The sequence below is a fragment of the Macaca nemestrina genome, chromosome 6, assembly GCF_043159975.1.
Source record: "Macaca nemestrina isolate mMacNem1 chromosome 6, mMacNem.hap1, whole genome shotgun sequence".
Lineage (NCBI taxonomy): Eukaryota > Metazoa > Chordata > Mammalia > Primates > Cercopithecidae > Macaca > Macaca nemestrina.
In genome coordinates, this window is record NC_092130.1 from 64,866,990 (window position 1) to 64,889,623 (window position 22,634).

At 40.2% G+C, this 22,634-nt stretch overlaps 1 pseudogene; it reads right to left on the reverse strand.

Annotated features, from left to right (window-relative positions):
* Positions 1-1,153: 1,153 nt before the first annotated feature.
* LOC139363793 (COX assembly mitochondrial protein homolog pseudogene) lies at positions 1,154-1,408 on the reverse strand (annotated as a pseudogene).
* Positions 1,409-22,634: the final 21,226 nt, after the last annotated feature.

Genomic DNA, 22,634 nt, shown 5'->3' on the forward strand with positions numbered 1-22,634 from the left:
CAATGAGTCTTGCTGTGACAGACCTTTGCTGTGAGCAGGATCTTCTTTAGACCTGAACAGGAGGGCTCCCCTGGGCTATAGAGGGCCCCACTGTGATCTCTTCTGGCTTCACCTCTGCTCACCTAGAGTCCATATTCTCTAGACTATCCTTCTAGACTGTACTCTGGGTACCCAGAATCCTGGGATTCCCTGCCCAAAGGGCCCAAAGCCTGTGAGAGCAGATCAGGCCACCACTGTTTGCAATCACAGGTCCTCAGAGTGGCAAGAGCATCTGTTTGGAGTGTGAGTAATGTGTAGAAAGAGCTTAGACAAGAGGGCTGAGGATTCTCACCAGTGTGCGTGAGGGGCCTTGTGGTGTGAAATGGGGCTGGGGCTAGGATAAAAAAGTGGGTAGGTTGTGAGCTTAACCATGGGCTCTATTTGTACTCTTGTTCTGGGCCTCATGAATGTTAGGAGACTGGCTTTGGTCTTGATACCTTAGCCTGTGTTCCAAGCGTGACCTTTAGCCTGCTGAGGACTGTGAGCTCCTAAGAACCTTCTAATAAATGTTGTTGCTTAATATAGTCAGAGTTGCTTTCTGCTGTTCATCACCAAGAACACAGACTGAAACAGAAATGTTAAAGGGAATTCATTCCACCTTCCATCCCATAAAGACTGTTAATAAAGCACCCTGGTGAGCATTCTGTTTTCTGGGAATTAAACACCCACATTAGAGGCCACAATCCCACCCTGTGACACACAACCAGACTCTGCTTCCTCCTCAGGCAGGATCAAGAAAGAATGAACAGATGGAATTGATAAATATCTAAGTACAGTTATAGCAAGGTGTCATCCAGGTTTCATTTGTTCTGGAAAAATGACATAATCTCAAACATTTAAGATATTAATTGTTGTTAAAGAAAATTCACCTTTTTTTTAGTGAATGCTTTTAGTATTTTTTGTTTTTTTTTTTTTTCAGATACGTCCACTTGAAAGTCTTTGAAATCCATCAATCTCTTTTTAATAAAAGATCTTGATTTCAGATAAAATTAATATTTCTATAATTAGGATAAAGCAAACACACATTCTTATCTTGAGTTTATTATCTCAGGTGATTTCTACTAGAAATGACTTCCATGAGTATTAGAGTTCTGAGGGCCACTCAAATATTTGCCTACATGCTTATGGGAAGCTTGTGTAGCTTTTACTTGGTAGAAATTCCAGTTTTTCTGAGTTCTTAAATTCCTTCAGGTTTTACATTTTGTATTCTTTGTAAAAGACTGGATCATTATAGTAAGCAGTTAAGAGAGTCTTTCAATGCAGAATTTTCTTTCCAGTACTTTACCACCCTAAGGATTCCAGAGTTCTTGCAACACTTGGTAAAATCTTGAACTTGTTCAGAACACCTCTCTCTGGCCATTTTTCTCATTATGTTAGGCATCAAAACATCTTTTTCGACATGTCTTAGTTGCTGCTGGGGTTGAGCACCATCTTGGTGGGCAGAGAGGGTGACTGTGTTGCCACCTGGTTCAGATAAACCCATCAATCTTTCTGAAAGGCCTCTATTATTTTAGAAGTGTTTTATGTATAGTGCTTACTTATTGACAAGTCTTAACTCCCAAACTGGAATATGTCACCTCTTTCAGGCCAGGAACTCTCATTAGAGTCATCTCTGTAGCACAGTGTTGTATACACAGGAGGACCTCAGCAAACAGTTGCTGAAATCATATTTTATTTAGCATTTATAGTAATCACTACTATATGCTTCTTTGGCATTTTACATATGCTAATTTAATACCAGTCTCTGTGGGCTTGAGGAGAGATTAAATTTAAAATAAATTTAAATGTATGTATATACACACCACTATCCTATAATAAAAGTTTAAGGCACATTTAAGAAATTGTAAGTAATGAGGCATAAAGATTTGGGTAGAAGAGAAAGTAGAGATATTGGAGATTATGGTAAGTAGTGACATAGTATAGGAAAAAGTTCCAGGCAGGAAGCCAAAGAAAAGCGTAGGTGATAAGAAAGAATGAGACAAAAATTGGAATCGTAGGAGATAATAAGTATAAATAATGAGACATCATATGTTGAGTTTCAGTCTTCAAAATATTTTATTTGGAAACTCTCCTCTCTGGAGAGAAAAGTGGGCCAATCCTTTTATTGAAGGAGTACCTGATAGTCGGAGGCCATGTGGCTCCTAAGAGAAAGAACAAGAATTGAAGCCAGATTTTTCACTGCTCCTCTTGGAGTGACAATTAGCAAAGTAAATAAAAGACAGAACAGAGTAACTGCATCTTTATACGAAAAGAGTAAACATGCTAACAATGGCTGCCCTTATTCACAGTTAACTTGTTTAATCTTCATAACTTAATGAGCTGTTACTCTCTTTTGCAGATGAGAAAACTGAGCACAAGGCAGTTCAATAACTTTCCCAAGATTCAGTAACTTTCCCAATATCTTTCCCTAAATGGTAGCAGTGGGACCTGATTTTGAATCCTGTTTGTCTCCACAACCACTGCTTGTCTCTTCATTCTGAACAAGCTTTCTCATCCTGGAGAAGAAAGTCTGTTGAAGCACTACATATAGACTTATATTTGTATTCAATAATTTCAGTGATTGCTGGTGTAACAACCAGTCTGATTCCTGTGCCTGTGCCTGTTGCTCGGCCAGAAGTAGTAATGATAATTTCACTTATTTGTTAATCACATACTCTGTGTGGCTTAATTTTCTTTTCTTTCTTTCTTTTTTTTTTTTTTTGGAGAAGGAATCTCGCTCTGTCGCCCAGACTGGAGCGCAGTGGTGCGATCTTGGCTCACTGCAAGCTCCAACTCTCAGGTTCACGCCATTCTCCTGCCTCAGCCTCCTGAGTAGCTGGGACTACAGGCGCCCACCACCTCGCCCGGCTAATTTTTTGTATTTTTAGTAGAGACGGGCTTTCACCATGTTAGCCAGGATAGTCTCGATCTCCTGACCTCGTAATCCGCCCGCCTCGGCCTCCCATTGTGCTGGGATTACAGGCATGAGCCACCGCGCCCGGCGTTAATTTTATTTTCAAGCATCCATTAGATGTTGGCCTTCGATAGCTGTGGAAACAAAGGCATAGAGGGTAAATAACTTGTTTACACAGTTAGATAATGGCAGAGCCAAGAGTTCAGTTTGTGACTCCAAATTTTGTGACTCCAAAGACTCTTCAGAGCTCCATTAAATGACTGTAGTGTCCTCTTCACCTCTGTCCCAGGTGTGGCTCTCTCTTCTCTCCCAGAACTCTGTCCTCTAAGGGCCCATAGTTTTCATTACCATTATTGAGGTGGTTGATGTCAGTTGCCTGCTCAACCACCACATCCACCTTCTTGCATGCTCACAGAGACATGATTTTGTTCATCTCTTAAGAGGTCAGTGATAGGTTTAGACATCAGCATGTATATGAAATTCTGGTTAATGAGATATAAGGGAAAGTCTGCTGGTGCCTGGTGGTTTCCAGAAAAAATTTCCTCTGTCTTAAAAAGAAAAGAGTGGTTTCTTCCTTCCTCCACAGTAGGAGGTTGTTAGAAGATATCATATCTGGAGTAGTGGCAGTCATCTTGCACCCATGAGGGGACAGCCCAAATTGGAAACAGCCAACATGCTGAGAAACTCTGAGTGAAGACAGGAAAGAACTTAAGTCCTTGATGAAATCTTTGAACCAATGAATTTCCCATTCTGGAACATCTTGAACTCAGGACTTCTTGTCATGTGAATAATAACATATCCTTGCTGTTTAAGTCACTTCTGCCTGGGTTTTCTGTCACGTACATTTGCAACCATCCTAACTGATATAATTAATATATTCAGCATCACCAATCATTAACATGTATTGGGTGCTTACAATAGCTACTGTGTTGAGCTTGTTATGTGCATCTTCCTATTTAATCCTCACTACAGCCCTATGAGCTACGTGCTTTTAGAATTTCTACTTTACAGATGAGGAAACTGCAGTTTAAAGAGGTTAATGTGACCAAGGACTCACAGCAGGGAAGTGGCAGAACAATGATCTGAAGAACAAGGCATTCTACTTCCTTCATCTTTATTAACACTGCAATAAACCACAAGTTTTATTATCCTTGTTTTGTTGATAAGGAATCTGCGGTTCCTCATCTACAAAAAAGAGATTAAGTTCTGCCCCAAACTAGTAAGTGAAAGATTCAAACTGAGATTTTTCTGATTCCAAGCCTGTGTTTTTCCCTGTATATTCAGGCTTCTCACTTGACCACCTTCCCAGACTCTGAAAGGATTTCTCATTTTCAGACTTTTCTTTAACTCTTTCTTCTCCATTCCTTACCTGTTCTATCCCGCAGTCTGCCAGCCCCTTGTTTTCTCCTGAATGACAATAGATATTTATCTCTACTTACTAGTGATCTAATTAAACTATTACATCTTCTAGGAACTGGGTTCCTTAACTTTGTCAATATGCACCTGTTGCCTGGCAGCATGGACACCTTGATGAGAAGATAGAGACCTCAGGCTTGTGGTGTACTAGACACTTGATGGGGTAAAGCATGTGCTTGGGGTGGATCGGGGGAAGGGGCTGGAGGGAATGCTTTCCTGTATGTGGCTCATGGGCTCTGCAACCCTGCTCTTTGGAACAATTAAAATGGAATACAGAAAACCCCCATATTTAGACCAAGGGAGAATCAAAATATTGGCGATGTTAAAACTTTAGAGACAAAAAGAGGAGGAGGACAGAAAGAAAGTTAATCACTACTTTCAGTAATGTCAATTTAGTCTGGAGACTCAAACCCCTTGCTACTCTTGCCCAGTTTGCCTCCTCATCTGCTATAGGCTGATCTCACAGGGAGGCTGTGGCTCTTCCTCTCCCACCATGGTTTTCCGCATTTGAGCCAGACTCCTTGGCTTTATTCATGCAGGTCTGGATTATTCTTGCTGCTCTCCCTCCCCATTTTCCAGCCCAAATCCTACCCATTCTTCAAGACTCAGTGCAAGTCCTACATTCTCTATGAAGCCTTTTTGAAACACATCTGCTTACATGAGTCTATATTTCCCTGAATCTAGGAGTTGTGATGATTCAACTCTGGAGTGTGGATGCTTCTGAAAGTTGTTTTCACCACCTTCTCTAAAACCCTTGAGCTTCTGCGCTATTGACATGATTGGTCCTTACAACTGCTGACCCTTCAGGAGTCCCACTTGTAAAACTATCAGCTCTCAAGAGACTTATTCACTACTGCAAGAACAGTACAGGGGAAACCGCCGCCATGATTCAATTATCTCCACCTGGCCCCACCCTTGATACATGTGGTTTATTACAACTCAAGGTGAGATTTGGGGGGGGACACAGCCAAACCATATCAAGCATTATTCATCATAGCTATGATATGAAATCAACTCAAGGATTCATTGAAAGATGAATGGATAAAGAAAATGAGATATGTTTATATATAATGGAATAGTATTCAGCCTTAAAAAAGAACGAAATTCTGAGGGCCGGGCGCGGTGGCTCAAGCCTGTAATCCCAGCACTTTGGGAGGCCGAGACGGGCGGATCACGAGGTCAGGAGATCGAGACCATCCTGGCTAACACGGTGAAACCCCGTCTCTACTAAAAATACAAAAAACTAGCCGGGCGAGGTGGCGGGCGCCTGTAGTCCCAGCTACTCGGGAGGCTGAGGCCGGAGAATGGCGTGAACCCGGAGGCGGAGCTTGCAGTGAGCTGAGATCCGGCCACTGCACTCCAACCTGGGCGGCAGAGCGAGACTCCGCCTCAAAAAAAAAAAAAAAAAAAAAGGAAATTCTGCCATTCGTAACAGCAGAAATGAACCTGGAGGACATTATGCTAAGTGAAATAAGCCAGACACAGAAAGACAAATACTGCATGAGTCAGTTACATGTGGAATCTACAAAAGACAAACTCATAGAAACAGAGAGTAGAACAGCAGTTGCCAGGGACTGGGAGTGTGGGAGATGGGGAGATGTTGGTCCAAGGGTATATAGTTTCAGTTAGACCGGATCAGCAAGTTCTGGAGATCTATTGTGCAGTATAGTGACTATGGTTAATAATAATATGCTATATACTTGAAAATTGCTAAAAGAGTAGATCTTAAATGTTCTCATCACAAAAATGATAAATACGTGAAATGACAGATATATTAATTAGCTTGATTTAATCATTCCACTCTCTCTCTCTCAAAATATGTTGTACAATACAAATATATACAATATTTGTCAATTATACCTTAAAGCTGGAAGGAATTTTGTTTTAAAGGTGAGAAGCTCTCTTTCTTTAATCTAATTTGATGAAAGCCTGTTTTTTTTTGAATTTTAAGAATTTTTGACAATGTGCTGAGAATAAAGTGAACGGAGAGGAAATTCCACAAACAGCAAGAGAGACATTGATTAATTCCATCATTTGACCTGAATTATGTATCTAACCAAACCCACCCTTGAAATTTTCATTTTCTTGAGACAATAAATTTCCTTTTGCTTAAGTCTGCTTGTGTTGGGATTTTTCTCAACTGGAACTCAGAAAGTCTCAACAGATTTATCCACCCAACAAGTGAGGTTTCCTGATACTACGTCATTAAACCTGTGCTATAAGCCCACAGCTACTAGAAAAAAAAATCTTTGTTATCCAACAACAACAACAACAAATGCTATATTTCTTCCTGCCCTTCTTCCTATTCTCCCTTAGAGTATTAAGAAAGTGATCAGGGGCCTAATGTATGTCTCTGAAAGCCTTGGTTTTGGTCTTGTCCTCAGAACAGCAATTCTGTGCTTAGAAGGAAATGAACATGGTTCTCTAAGACATCGTAAAACAGAATTCTGGATCCAGTGTGATGTTGATGCTGAAGAGCCTTTGTTCTTGGAGAAACCTGGTGCTAGATCTTTCCTGAAATTGCCCCAGTATCCTCAGACCCGTCTGAGCACTGAGGAGAGGGCACGAGTCATGTGCTGGAAGGCTGCTAGAGATACAGCAACAAGAAGACATTTTCAGAGCAAGGACCCCGGCCATGAAGAATTTCCAATAATTTCATGGTTGTGCCATAGGTTTGTGAACAGATTTATACACTCCAGGCATGGGGAGTTTCAGGGCTCTCAGTAAAGCAAGAAGGCTAGAGAGATGAAGTGAGAAGGATATTTGCAGAGAATGAAGCAATTTTCAACCGGAAAATATAAAAATGTAGCAACTGCAGAAACCCAGAACTGATACTTCTCTACTGCTTACATTGTGTGAACACGTGTGTGTTTGTGTGTGTAGCAAAGTTAAAAATTGAGTAATCAGATTGTTTAGCAATCGTTCCTTATTAGGCCCCGAGCCTTGGTGGTGGTGCCTTGTTCATGGTTTGAGGAGCACTGGCTGGAGTGTTTGCCCTGAAGCCCCATGCCTCACCTTTTCCTCTGGGGATGGGAAGGAGGTGCAGTGGGCTGTATCCTTGAAACTTGGCCCAGTGACACAGAGCATGGGTCACTTTGCTTTGTGCAGATCACCAGACCTCAAATAGGAGGGGAAAGGCTCTGATGCTGACAGGTTTCTAAGTGAGGCTGGCTGGAGGCTGGTGTGGCATTGGCTGGGGAGGCTGGAGATCGGGATTATTGGCATTTTCTTGAACCACATGACACTGGACAAATACTAGTCAACTACCAGCTGACTTGGTGCCTTTAGGCTCCACCTCACCCTTTCAGTTGCCTCAGTGGAATCGAAATATAGGTCTGTGCTGTAAGACTTTTTCTGTGTTTCCCAAGCCTCCCAAATTCCTTGAAATGTATTTGAGGCCACTTTTTTTTCTTTTCCTCTTGTTAACTCTTTTTTCTTAAAATCACACCAAGAATACACGCTGAACCATAGAAACATGAGAAAATTCAGAAAAACAACATGAAAGAGTAAGTATAAGCCCATTGTTAACATTTTGTTAACATTCTGTTAACATTTTGTTACATGTACAGTCACGTTAATCATTGTTAACATTTTGTTACATGTGCAGTTATGTGTTGATTAACAACAGAGATTTTGTCCTTGTGTGACATCATCACTGTCCATCATGTGGTGCATGACTATTTTTTCTTTCTGTGTTTATTGCTTGGTAACCTCTTTTTAAAAATTGAGTATATTCTAGACATCTTTTCTTATCAATAAATACTCTTCTATACAATCATTTTAAAGGTTGGCTGCATTGTGTCCTATTGTCTGGATATGTGTAATTTATTTTGCCAGTCCATGTTGCTGGGCAAGAAAGTGGCTTCTGGTTTTCCTGTATTCAGTATAATAACCTCCTTATAGTTACATGTTTGTGTAGATCTTTCAATATTTCTCATAGCTTTCTTGAATTGGAATTGAAATTTTGTGGCTTATTATGCTTGTTTTTAAGGTGTTGATGACTTTGTCAAATTGTTCTACAGGAGGTTGTGCCACTCATTTATGAGTGTCCATTACCTGAGTACCAGTTTTCATGAACTAATGATCATTCCACCCACTTTGGGGCTGGAGCACAACAAACCACACAGACTCACTTTCTTTTTTAAGCTATTTACTTCTTTGTAGTTTTGCTTCTCATTATCCTAGATACATTATGAATTTTCTGTGGAATGTAAGTATCTTGGTCCTTCCATACATTTAACCAATGTTTTTTCAGTGCCAACATGTGCTCAGGCTGCGGCTCAGACTAGACTCTACCCTCAAGGAGCTTGCAACCTAATGATATTAATTAGAACCAGAATTTCATGTAAGTTATAACCAATTCATGCACAGCAATTTTAATGTTACCTCTTGATATATATTACCTCATTTAATGTATACAGTAATGCTGATATCAGTATTACTACCATCTATTTCACAGATAAAGACATCAAGACTGAAAGATGCTGGTTGAAAGCCTATGTAACTAACACATGGAAAAGTAGCAATTCTAAATCTCATCTTTCTTCCTTATACCCTCAAGATAGCAGGGGGAAAGAAAGTATTCTATTAAGGACATATGGAAGGACTTCTTACCCAGACTTCTTTGCCTCATTGTCTCTCATCTCTGAAAATCCCTCATGCATTCCTTTATAATCAACATCACTTTTTGAGATAAACTTCTTTTTAAGAGGTAAATAGATATACAGTTCCAAAAAAAATAATAATGCCTATCAGTTTTCTCCCTATAGGAGGGTCTAGGGTGGAGGTGGGGCTGCATCAGTGGGAGGGAAAATGAGTGTACATAATGCCACTGAATTGTACACTTAAAATGGTTAAAATGGTCATTTTAATGTTATGTATATTTTATCACAATTTTTTAAATTACCAAAATAAAACCTTAAAAAATAAACATTATCATCTGTGGGGTAAAAAATAGGAAGGTAGATTTCAGGAGATGAGCTTCACCTATCCCATATTTAACATGCATGGACCTTCCTTCCACAAGACACTGGGACTATAATATGGAAATGATTGATATTCTAAGAGCTGCTAATTTTTAGAGTTGTTTGGATTTTCAGGTTCAATATTTCATTTTCATTTCAGAAGTATAATTTTAAACATTATAATGTCATTACATATTCCCTACATAGCAGCATATGTAAAATCCAGAGACGAGACAGTGGCCTCTGACTCTCCGGCATACGGCAGTATCAGTTCCCAGAATAACAAGACATTCTTGATTATGATTTAATCATAACTGGGAAAACCCAATATGTAGAGAGGTCATGTTAGAGTTTACAGCGAGAAAAATTTTTGTTTCTTTTAATGAACAAATGTGTTTCCTTTTATTAGATGATAGTTTTTATATTAATAGTTTTCCTTTTTTCACCTTGACTACCAGGAGCACAGAGCTAATTTGGGGGATGAGTACAATGATTTGTCTATGGCTTAGGCTTTATAGTCAGTGTTTTCCTAGCTTTTCAATCCAAGTATTGGTTCTTCCATTTTTGTTTTAATGGGTCAATTGGATTTTTGACTTTTGTCATAAACGCCCTCTTTTTTTTTAAATAGGCAAGGAATATAATATAAATAAATGGAAGGACAGATGAAAAACAACCACTTGACTGACAGGCTGAAATAGAAGGGAATACTAAATTACTTTATCAGTCACCTATCCCAGTTTAGATTCCTGCCTGGCTACATTTTACTTGAGTTAGCTGCTTTTCTGCTGTCTGTATGCAAGGTATATGTTCTCTCATCCGTGACCTGCTTGGGCCTGGCCAGCTGAAAGAAGCAGCTGGTCTTCACCTTCTGAAGCTAATATTGGTATACAGTGCTTAGAGAGTCTCTGCTGGAGGAGAAGTGCTGTGTAACGTACCTGCTCTTCACATACTGTCAGAAGAAAAGTCAGTTGAGCCAGAGTGGGCAGGGTTAGCAAGGTACTGCTGGTGGAGGGTCCAAGCCCAGGGCTTCAAGATAGTAGCAGAGGCAGGGGGAAGGCTGGCCCTGCTGAGCTAGCTCTGGAGGTTGAGCCTGAGTTGGTGCTGTCTTTGTCAGAGATGGCCTTCTAATGATGGTGGGTGTGCCTGTGTACCCCTGACCCCTGAGTGTAATGTAAAGCTTCTTTCTGCTTGTGTTCTAGCCCCTGAGTGTCTGCCTTATGTTTTAGGTTGGTTGTGGAAAGAGCTTTCTGTGTGAGATTTTAGAGTGTGATGCTTGAGGGGAGTAGGTGCTAGGATAATTGGCTAGCCACGTGTAGGAGAATGAAATTGGATCCTCATCTCTCACCTTATACAAAAATCAGCTCAAGATGGATTAAGAACTTAAACCTAAGATCTGAAACTAAAATTTCTAGAGGATAACATTGGAAAAATCCTTCTAGACATTGGCTTAGGTAAAGATTTCATGACCAAAAACCCAAAAGCAAACGCAATAAAAACAAGGATAAATAGCTGGGACCTAATTAAACTAAAGAGCTTTTGCACAGCAAAAGGAACAGTCAGCAGAGTAAACAGACAGCCCACAGAGTGGGAGAAAATCTTCACAATCTATCCATCTGACAAAGGACTAATATCCAGAATCTACAGTGAACTCAAATAAGTAAGAAAAAAAACAATCCCATCAAAAAGTGGGCTAAGGACATGAATAGACAATTCTCAAAAGAAGATATACAAATGGCCAACAAACATATGAAAAAATGCTCAACATTACTAATGATCAGGGAAATGCAAATCAAAACCACAATGTGATACCACCTTACTCCTGCGAGAATGGCCATAATAAAAAAATCAATAAATATTAGACGTTGGCATGGATGCAGTGATCAGGGAACACTTCTACACTGTTGGTGGGAATGTAAACTAGTACAGCCACTATAGAGAACAGTGTGGAGATTCCTTAAAGAACTAAAAGCAGAACTACCATTTGACCCAGAAATCGCACTACTGGGTATCTACCTAGAGGAAAAGAAGTCATTATTCGAAAAAGATACTTGTACACACATGTTTATTGAAGCACAATTCGTAATTGCAAAGTCATGGAACCAATCCAAATGCCCATGAATCAACGACTGGATAAAGAACTCTGAGAGAGAGAGAGAGAGATACACACACACACACGCATATCATATATATACATATATATCATATATACATATACATATATATCATATATATAAATTATATATATAATATGTATATACACACACACACAGTGGAATACTACTCAGCCATAAAAAGGAATGAATTAACAGCACTGATAAGTGGGAGCTAAGCTATGAGGATGCAAAGGCGTAAGAATGATACAATGGACTTTATGTATTTGGGGGGCAGATTGAGAGGGGAGGTGAGCGATAAAAGATTACAAATATGTTGCGGTGTATACTGCTCGGGTGATGGGTTCACCAGGATCTCACAAATCATCACTAAAGAACTTATGTAACCAAATACCACCTGTACCCCAATAACTTATGGAAAGATAAAAAAAAATGATGTTTTATTTTAAAAAATATTCTCTGAAAATACTTAAAGGAAGAAAAACAAACCCCTTGGGCTGGGGCCTAAGTGAGAAGAGGGTGTGTCACCCAGGGTGAAAACAACTTCTATTCTTTGTAGTCCCTCATCTACCCCTCTTGTTTCTGCACCACCCTGGAGCCAAAATGATAAGATTTAGAAGCTCACCAGCACATGTTTTGATTTTATGTTTTAAAGTCTCCTCACAACCCTAGATAGTTTATATTGAGATTAAGGAAGGGAAGGGATCATATTCAAATGACTTCGCTTTTTCTCTCTTCTGTCATTTATTAGTCATTCTGGAAAATCAAATGTCAGGTCAAATATGATGAAAGTTCAAAGTCTGTTTCTATGATTAATTTTAATATGTCCTTCAGAAAAGGAGATTCCTTCCCTTCCCAAAAGTAGACAGCTTTGCTCCTTAGGCATTTCTTTTACAAATGAGGTTTTCTCTTTATTTTCAGTAACCACACAAAGATGGCAAAAATGTTGTGAGCGGGTCTAAATTTTAGCAAGTAAGAGGAAGTTTCTGAGGATTTATAAAAATGGAAACAAAGCACAGAGCAATGAAACCAACACTGTAGTTCAAGTCCAGGGCACTGTTTAGCTCAATACTATTCTTTTAGAGGACCTATGGCCATGTGTTATAATTCCTTGTTACTCAGAGTATAGTAGGCAAACCAGCGTATTTGACATTACTTGGGAACTTTTCAGAGAAGTCTTGAATGTCCTAAATTGACATGAATTTGAAAGAGGTCACATCAACTGTTAGTTAATATTAACATACCCCAAATTGTATTTGCTTCATCAGTTTATTAGTTCCAATGAGTTCTCGTTACCAGTAATAGTTGAACCTTACCAGCTCAGTTTTCCCTGGCAGTGCCAAAGATAGGATTGTGTTCATCTTCAGAGTGCCCATAAGCTTTCCTTGGAATCCTCTGAATGTCACCCATGCTACCTTAGGAGCAGATCCTGCCCCTGCCCCCTTGCCTGTTGCTTACTGCCTACTGGGTGTTCCATGGGACTCCACTAGGTCATGGGCAGAAATAGGGAGGGTGCCACCTCCTCCAGTCTCTGTTGGCTGTTGTGCCCAGGCCCACATAGTCTTGTGTATATCCTAATTTAACTCCCAACCCCACTCTCCACAGATCTAAGCTATCTTAAAGGCTACAATTTTGACTGACATCTCATGTCCTCACTACTTCACATTTCCATCCCCAGGCATTCTGACACAAAACCCCTCCCACAGGCTTCTTCCTCCATGAAAATCACCTCCTACAGAATGATCAATGCCCGCAGGTCACCGTTAATAGCCATCCTTCATATACTGTACTCGCAACGTTTGAATCCAGTTCAGGCTCAGCTGCAACCCCACCTCTGATAAGCAACAGTATAATGTAGCTGGTTTAAACTTCAGCCACCACCATTACCACCACATCAACAGCCAATGCATGCTGTTTTTTCACTACTAATAAAACCAAAACATTTGGAGAAGCATTTTCTTAGATTACTAGAGATACTCTTTGAGCTATCTGCTGAGATCACAAGGATATACAATTTAATTTGGGGAACTACATTTTAAGATGGGCATTGATAAAGTAGGGAGGGGCCCCACATAGGCAAGAAAGATGTTGAGGTGTCTGAAAATCATTTACATAGAGTGAAAGGAAGTGGAGAGGGTAACTTGAGAATGGAGGCCAGAATAATGACTTTAAATATTTAAACTGCTGTCATGTGGCCAGGTAGGGTCTCTTGTTCTGGATTATTCTGGGGTCCAGACTAAGATCAATGGGAGAAAACTACAGAGAGACAGATCCTGAGACCACAAATCGGCTAACAAGGAGTAAATGCCCTGGGAGGCAGTGTTCTCTGTCACTCATGCGTCTAAGCTAAGCTGAGTATGTTTACTTTGGAGCACTTTAGGAGAAACTATTGAATCGGGGGGAAATAAACACAGCACTGTCTCTTTAAACATAAAAGCTGCAAGTAATCTTAAAGATTATCATCCAAGCTTAGGAGACAATGGCCCAGAGTGGGGATTTGATTTATCCCAGTTCACACTAATCACTGTCAGAGGGGACTAGAGCCTGCATTTCGAGTCCCTGTCTCATGATGCTTTTCTCTACATGCCATTCTTCCCTCTAAGATCCCATAGAAATTTCAGCCTCTCTAATGAATGCCACAGATGGGAAAAGAATAGGCACGAGAGTCCAGGTGGCAGTGGCTGGGACAGACCTGGGTGGTGCCAATGATATGGAGACTAATTTTAGAGTCTACATTGGGATTATAGAACATGATGACTTTTCTATTCATTTTACTCAGCAAAAATGCATTTTTGGTTCTTTTCTTCCCACATACTGAGTTTTGAAGAATCTGCAATTTGCTTTCCAGTAATTTTTTCTGATATCATTTTCATGTATGAGCAATATCAACGTCAACTCAATCAGAATTCACTTGTCCTGGTTCTTCTCAACTTTGTGTTTCCCATGGCTGCACCATGCTGAGTGTCCCTGGGTTCTGTCCTCTCTTTTGTCCTTCCTTTCCCTGTCCCTTTCCTATGTTGCTTCTAGTAAGGTATGAAAGGAGGAAGTCACTGGGAACCTGTAAAGGGGAAGGGAAGGACTGTGGGAGAAGGGAACCAAAACAGGAGATGGATGGCCCAAAGAAACTTTGCTGACTTCTTCTAATTTTTGCCTCAACTTTTTCTTATTTCAGTCATCTGTGCTAAGAAAAAGAGAAGCTATAAGCACATGTCCTTTCACATCCTACCTCACATGCCCCAGGAATGATGGCTAGAAGGCCCACGTAAGCAGAAGTAGCTTCCTCATGGCCTGTCATTCAAAATGGCTACCATCACAGTAATTCTTTTGGGGGAAAAACACCTCTAAAATGGAGTTGTTATTGAGAATTTCACTGATGCCTGAACATCTCTGAGGGAAGTAAGAGAGTGCTGCAAGGGGGTGGGGCATGACACTGGGCATCCTTGGGGATAGATGGTTAGAGACCTTCCTGGGAAGGGTTTGGAGTGTACCTCATGTATCTTTGGATCCCTGGGCTAAGGCACTAAGAATGCCTGAAACAAATCAGGTAAGTTTCCTTGGAAGGCCAACACATGAATGCATTGACTCTTTGACTCCAAATCCTGTATTAAATCAGGGAATAAGGGAATGGCTCAGCATTTTCTTGGCAGTTATATGAGGCAGTAAGAACTTCAGCTGGACTTTACCCTAGTGGATTGTCATTTGAGCTTCTCTCTTTAGGCACAATCTATAAACCTCTTATAAGAACTGTGTTCTTATAGAGTTGTTCAATAAATATTAATTTCCTGTTGTAACTGTGCCACCAGTTTAGTGACTTTGGATAAATAATATCTCCAATCTTCAGATTCCTTTGACTATAATATGGGGGCTTGAACTAAATGGTATTCAAGGTTCCATGTAGGCTTAATTGCTTAAGATAATAAAAAAAAATAAAAAATATATTTGGTCTTTGTCTTCAGTTTCTAAAACCCTTGGAATTTCCTGAGTAATAGGAGTGTATCTTGTTATTCATAATGAGCCCCTTTCAACTATACCTGAGTTTATGCTAATGATGTGACCTTTGATGGGCCCCTAGATAGCTTCAGGATGGGGCAGGAGGCCAGAAAGACCAAACAGGTAATTAGAAGTTTGCAGCTTTCAAGGCTCCCCACTCTGGGAAGGAAGAGGCACTAGAGAGTGAATTCAATCACCAATGACCAGTGATAGAATCAATCACACCTATGTTAAAAATAAAGGAAAACTCCATAAAGACCCCTGGCAGCAGGGATTCTGATTCTGCAGGCCTTGGGTGGGGCCATGGAATCTGTATTGAAAGAACTCTTCCAGAGATTTAGATGAGCAATCATATCTGGGAGAAACTCTTCTGGAAAACCTACTTTCAACAGTTCAAGTTGATCCACGAAATAGTTTTGTTGAACTTGTTTTTGTTAAGTAGACTTTGCTGTCCAGCATCCCTTTTCCCTTTCCTCTGATAATAGCATGTTGATTTTCATAGGGGACACCACCTCTTTCTTCTTTTCAGTCTGAGGGGCTCTGGAGGAGCTGACCCCACCTCTGGTTACAGCAGTAGCTCGTAACCCGTGGTGGCCAGTTAATAGATTCTGTCCTTTTTGAAAAAGTGATTGTTTCAAGAATAGACACATAAAGCAACTTGGTTCAGTAAAACCAATCCTTGGATTTTTTCCAGATGTTGCAGAAGAAATTTTCTTTTTCTTTTAAGATTGCTAATCTGGAGAGATATAAACCACGGCCTGCTGATCTTGCCTCCATGAGGGTGGGGCTGCTTGAGAATGGAGCCGAGATAAGAGAAAATTTGAGGGGATGGGAGTGCAGAGGGAGAGAAAGTCAGATCCCTGGTAACATCAAATAAAGCCCTCAATCAATCAATGCCATGACTAAAGCTAGATCATTACCAAAACTTTCTCTTATAGGCACCAATAAATTCCCTTTTCTCCTGTTTAGCCAGCTTAAGTTGGGTTTCTGTCACTTAAACCAAATATATCCTTCATAGCATTTTCAAATTGCCCTTCCACTCTAGCTCCAGATGGCCTGGGAGGAACATAAACAAAGCTCCTAAATCTCGTTGCCTGAAATTATTTGAGGTCAGGAGACTGAGTCTGAGTTTTAGTGCTACCATCATTCACTAATAATGATCAGAAACAAGCAATATCATCTCCTGTAAAGCATGCCTAGGATCATTGTGATAATGGGATGAAGCATATACCTTTACCACCTCGGCAGTATGAATGTGTTGAAATGTAAATGTGAGGCTGAAGAGAAAAGCAGTGATGACATTTGGTGTCTGCTCTGTGCCAGGCACAATGCCAAGCACTCTGCATATTTAATCTTGTTTCATCTTTACAATAGCCCTGTGAGGCAGGTTGTGGTGAGGGTTCACATTCACATATATAGCACCTAGTATATTTCCTGGTTTGGAGAAGTTGCTCAATAAATATTAATTTCCTGTTATAACTGTGCCACCAGTTTAGAGACCTTGGATAAATAATATCTCCAATCTTCAGATTCCTTTGACTATAATGTGGGGGCTTGGACTAAATGGTATTTAAAGTTCCACGTAGGCTTAATTGTTTAAGACAAAATTTTTGAACATGGCACTTGGAAAAAGCGTTCCATGATCAGAAAGGCTGGGGACAGGCTGGGATCAAAGTTAAGCAAGGTCTTGACCAGGGTCATGTAGCAAATCTGTAGTCAACCCTGAGGTGACGGTGTTCTGTATCTTGATAGGGGTTTGGGTTACACAGGTGCATATGGTTGTCAAAATGAGGCACCTGTAGACTTAGTGCATTTCATAGTATGTAAATTTTACATCAAACGAAGTATTTAGATGGAAACATATTGAAGCCTGTAATTTACTTCAAAATGCACCAAAATTAGGAAGAAGTAATGGATGCATAGAGGGACAGCTGGATGGACAGATGCAATAAAGCACAGATAGTAAAACCATAATGATAGAATATAGGTGGGGCTATGCCAGTGTTCACTAAAAAATGCCCTCAACTGTGCCATATGAGATTTTTCATAATAAAATGTTAGAAAAAAATAACCTATAGCCAAGCCTGGATTTTTGCCCAAGAGCTTCCATCAGTCCATGACACCTGCTTCCCTCGGGGCCTCCATGAGAGGAACCATTGCCTAAGGGTATGAGTGCTCCTTCTCTGTAGGACCTCTAAGCTGAAACAGGCACACTCTCTTATGTGGCGATTCCCCTCCTGGGCAAACAAGGCTCGCCCTTTCTCATAAAAAGGGAAGCAAGGTTTCCTCTAGCTCATTCCCCTCATTTTAATGAGAGCCAAAGCTAAAGAGGCCACAGTGAACAGTTCTGAAATAACCCCTTTCTTCAGCTGTCATCGCCTCTACTCCCAGCTGCTCCCTTGGCTTCGGCAGCTCCTCTCCTCTAACAGTCATTTTAGCACCCTTGCCCCTCCCTTGGCCTCCCTCTCTCCTCTTGGCCTCATTTCTGGGCCCAGCAAGCCGTGGAAACATCTGAGATTCCTCTTTTGCCTTCCCTCTTTTAATCTTATCTGAGACAAGTCCAGGGGTTTAAGCAGACTTCCCTAATTATGGTTTTAGTCTGTTTAATAAATTAATCAAGCACATCAAATCTGCTCCTGCTCTGTCTTAAACTCTGACTTTAGTCCATTTTTGCATAATAATAACTCCTGTCATTTGCATTTGCTTCTCTTAATTCCAAGCCCCTTTCCTTCTCTATTCCTTGCTCTATATACATTTTCACAGGCTAGATTGGCAAGTATTATTTCTGTTTCACAGATGGAGACTCTGGGAGATGTTACAAATTAAGAGTTATTGAGTTCCTACTATGTGCATTCACTGTGCTGTCTGCTTCTAGGTACACAGTCCCACTTGAAATCCACAACCTCCTTGTGAGGTGTCTATTGTATTGGCACCACTTTTGCAAATGTGGAAACTGAGGCCTAGAGAGAATATTTTCTGAGGTACAACCACCAGATGGTAATTGCCATGAGAAGTGCAGTCCCACAGAATGTCAGAGCAGGAGGGATGTTGGTAGATTCCTAGGCCAACTCCAATATTTTCCAGTTGAGGATATTAAGGCCTAGAGAGTTAAGTGAGCTATTTAGAAGCAAAGCTAGAATTAGAACTCAGGTCTAAATTTTCTGACTTGGCCCAATTTAGCAAATGAGAAACTCCACATAGCTCCAGACATATGGGGAAAGTTGGAGTGTTACACGCCCTCAGGGTATCTGGATGCCACTCTCTGCTGGCAGTGCAATTTTTAAATCTGGCATGAGCTGAGTTGGGTTGTCTTGAAAACTTAGCCACTCACAGCCTGTGAGGCCCTTGGGCAGCCCAGACATAACCGATGTTGCCTTGTGCAATGCTCGTCTCCTGTGCCAGGAGACTTTGAAAGCAGGAGCAGCATCAACAGTTGCAGTATAAACATGGGAATGGGGAGTGAATGGAAAAACATGGTGCATAGACCCCAGACCAGCTGGGCATCAGGGTCTGTTCCTTTATAGCTCACACCTGCCCCATCTTGATTCAGTTTGATTGGGCTTGAGGGTGAATGGGGAATATAAAGCTGGATTTTTTCATTGGCCTGGGATTTGTATCACTTTCATGCCAATAGCATAAACTTGCTTGTCTGATACACTTTGCATATGGCTGTTCACACCCGAGTGTTGCAGACAGAAAGAGTCTTACTTCTGAGCTGATACAGCTGATATTTTCTTTCCTTTCCCAACAGAGTTGAGAGTTAGGTCAGAGGTTTATTTGGTTTATTTATTTGTATATTTAGTTACTTGTATATTTTCTAAAATTGCTTAGTGCTCTAACACCATGGGGCTCCTATCATTGAGGGGGAACCATGCCTTATAAACTGTCCTGTAGACAAGAGGCTCATAAGTCTGAACGTTGTATAACAAGGGATTCTGCCAGGCTGGACTTTAAGGTTGTTTGGACTCCTAATCACTGAGGACTCACCTCTCACTAGATGTGTGACTAAAAAAGGAGAGCATTGTTCTGCCATCATGCAACTTGCATTGTGCTAGTGATGCCCACATATGGTATTTTGTAAGATGGAATGAGCCAGACATTGGTAAATGCGCTACTTCCAGACTCTTGCTGTATGACCATTGTTGGGCCCCATAAGGCTGGATCAGTCCCTTGGTGTTGGGATGGGATTTCTCAGAAAAGAATGGAGATCATCACGACCAGTCTTCCTAGAGCAGATTATTTCTAGACAAAGTGACCATGTAGCTGAACATCAAATTGGAGCTATTTGGGGAGTGAGAGGGGGAACTATTAATAATTAATAATTACACTAAGACATCAAATGTAAACTGGAACGGATGGTCATCCTACTCTTACGGCACTAAGAGGTGAGATAAGAGAAAATACTGCCTCTCTGGGCTAGGAGGCAGAAGTCTGGAGCACTTCCCTGCCACAATGGGCCCTGGAAAAGAACAGGGACATAATGGACCCTGAGGGTAGGTCTGGGTTTTGGCACTTACTAGAAGCTACTCCCTGAATTGTACTTCTGATCCATTATCCATTATATATATTTATGAGACATAGTCTCACTCTGTTACCCAGGCTGGAGTGCAGTGGCATGATCACAGCTCACTGCAGCCTCAAACTCCCGGGTTCAAGCAATTCTCATGCCTCAGCCTCCCAAGTAGCTGGGATTACAGGGCTGCCACAACTCCCAGCTAATTTTTGTATTTTTAGTGGAGACAAGGTTTTACCATGTTGGCCAGGCTAGTCTCGAACTCTTGGCCTCAAGCGATCCACCTGCCTCGGCCTCCCAAAGTGCTAGGATTACAGGCATGAACCCCCATGCCCGGCCAATTGTGGTTCCTTAAATGTTACCACCCTGCCAAATGTCCAGGTGGCAACGTTTAAGGAACCGCACATAAAAATCAGAATTGTTTGTGATTGTGCTGGGCATAGAAAAGTCTGGGGAACTTACTTCCCAGGAGTGAGCAGGACAAGAGGCAGCAGATGACAGCAGCACCAAGACACTGGTGCAGACAAGGCAGAGCCCAGGGACCAAGTGAGAAGAGGCAGGGGGAGGGGCATGGCTAGTGGCCATGGCTGGCTTGCCAAGGACCCCAGCCATCTGTGAATGCAGCGCTGACTCTGAGAGCTTTACTCACCTTCCCAAGTCCACCTTCACTCTTTCCCACCTGAGTGACCTTAAGAGGGTATTTCCATTGCAATCACAAGCAAAAATGCTTTTGCTTTCTGTTGCTCTTCTGTTCCTTTGTGTGGTTTCTCACCTTTGGAGAGATAATGGATGTCATTGGGAAGAAGGCTGAGCTCAGGCTTCCCATGCCCTCGCACACACCTCCAGAATGGCATTTGAGTTCTGAATTGTAATTGCTGTTGGCTTATGTCTCTCCCACTCCCTCTGCTAACAGCAACTCGAGGTTGTCACATGCCCAGTGTCCAATGCAATGCCAGGCAAAAAAGTAAATCTAATTAAATGAAGGAGCAAGATGAAAATGACAGTGAGCTGGAATATACAAAGGTTAAGATATAGACTCCATCTTCCTCAAGGTCTCAAATATCCATGTGGATTTTCCAAGATAATATAAAAACTCTGTTCTCATTTTTCTATTGCTTTCAATTTGATTTTGTTAATCTGCTTTCTACCCTACAGAGGAAAAAAAAGGGATCTTAGCATTTCAGCTTAAAAACAAAAGGCAAGCAGGATTTGTTCTTAATAAAATGCTTTCAGAAATATTTCTCAAGGCATTTTTTTTTCTTTGCAGGTCTTACTTCTGATAATATATAGGAATGCTGTTTTTATCTTTTTTTTTTTTTTTTTTTCAGTTTTTCCACAGTACAGGAATCAATTTAAAAACTGTCATTATTGCCTTGGAGTTATTTGATATAATCTTAGAAAGAGTACTCACCTCTTTTAACTTGGCTTGCATGCAATTTTCCTTAGAAAATTTTCCAGAGTGAGCCCAAGGTGTTAGGAAAAATTATATAACATATCTAGTTATTTATTCTGCATATTATAATCGTTCAACAAATGTTACTTAAATAGAACATTTCCTATTTACAAAGGCTGAATAAAGTATTTTTTTTTTTTTTTTTTTTAGAAAAAGAAAGATCACAGAAGCTTTAGCAGATAGAAATATATGCAGGATTTATGTGTGAACACAGTTTTTATAAATCCGAGGGTAAGTAATAGAGGGATAGATTTAAAGGTTAAGATTAAACCTTCACTTTGAACTCTTTTAACCTTTTTCTTTTTAACTGTTTTTATTTGAAAAATGTGAAAAAAGGAGAAAATGAAAGTAATAATCACTGACAACTTTCCTACATTTTTTAGTTATGATCCTCCATCATCACCACCATCAAAATCTAGTTACTAACAATTTAGTGCATGTTTTAGACTATTGTTGTTCTCAATTGCTCCTTCCCCTGCACTTCTCTCACACATGCATACACACACACATACTCACACACAAACTCACATATATATTTTTACCTAAAAAATAGAATTGTGCTAATCATACTGTACTCCTTTTTTCACCTAAAAATAGCTTATAGATGTATTTCAAAGTCAGTACATACAGATATTATCTCATTCTCTTTTTAAAATTTTGGGTTTTGCATTTAGCTTTTGGATCTAACTGAAATTTCTTCCTTTGTATGGTGTGAGACAGGGATCTAACACTGATTTTTCAAAATGAATTGCCAGTCATCAAATAACTATCCCTAATGATTTAAAATACTGTTAAGAGGCTGCCATTATCATGAAATGAATTTCCATATTAATTTGAATATTTATCCTGTTTCATGGAACTATTTATTTCTGTGACAATTATTGTTTAACTTACATAATTTATAATGTATTTTGATATCTACTTATATATTTCTGTGTAAAGTAATGAAAATTTTAATTTCCATTTTAATTGTTATATCTCATAGGAAAAGGGCCCCTTCATTGCTTCTATTTTCTGGTTTGTTTTGATTTCATTTTTGTCATTTCAATTTTAACAAAGCAATGCATGTACATAATTTTAAAACCCAAACAAAACAAGAAGGCTCATAATTACATACAACACTTGCCTCACTACTCTTCAACCCTTACCTCCTCCTTCTCAGAGATAGTCACTTTCATTTATTTTAGCTGATCTTTCTGGCACTTACCTCTGTAATTCTAAATAATATGATTATGCTACCAATTCTTGATTTACA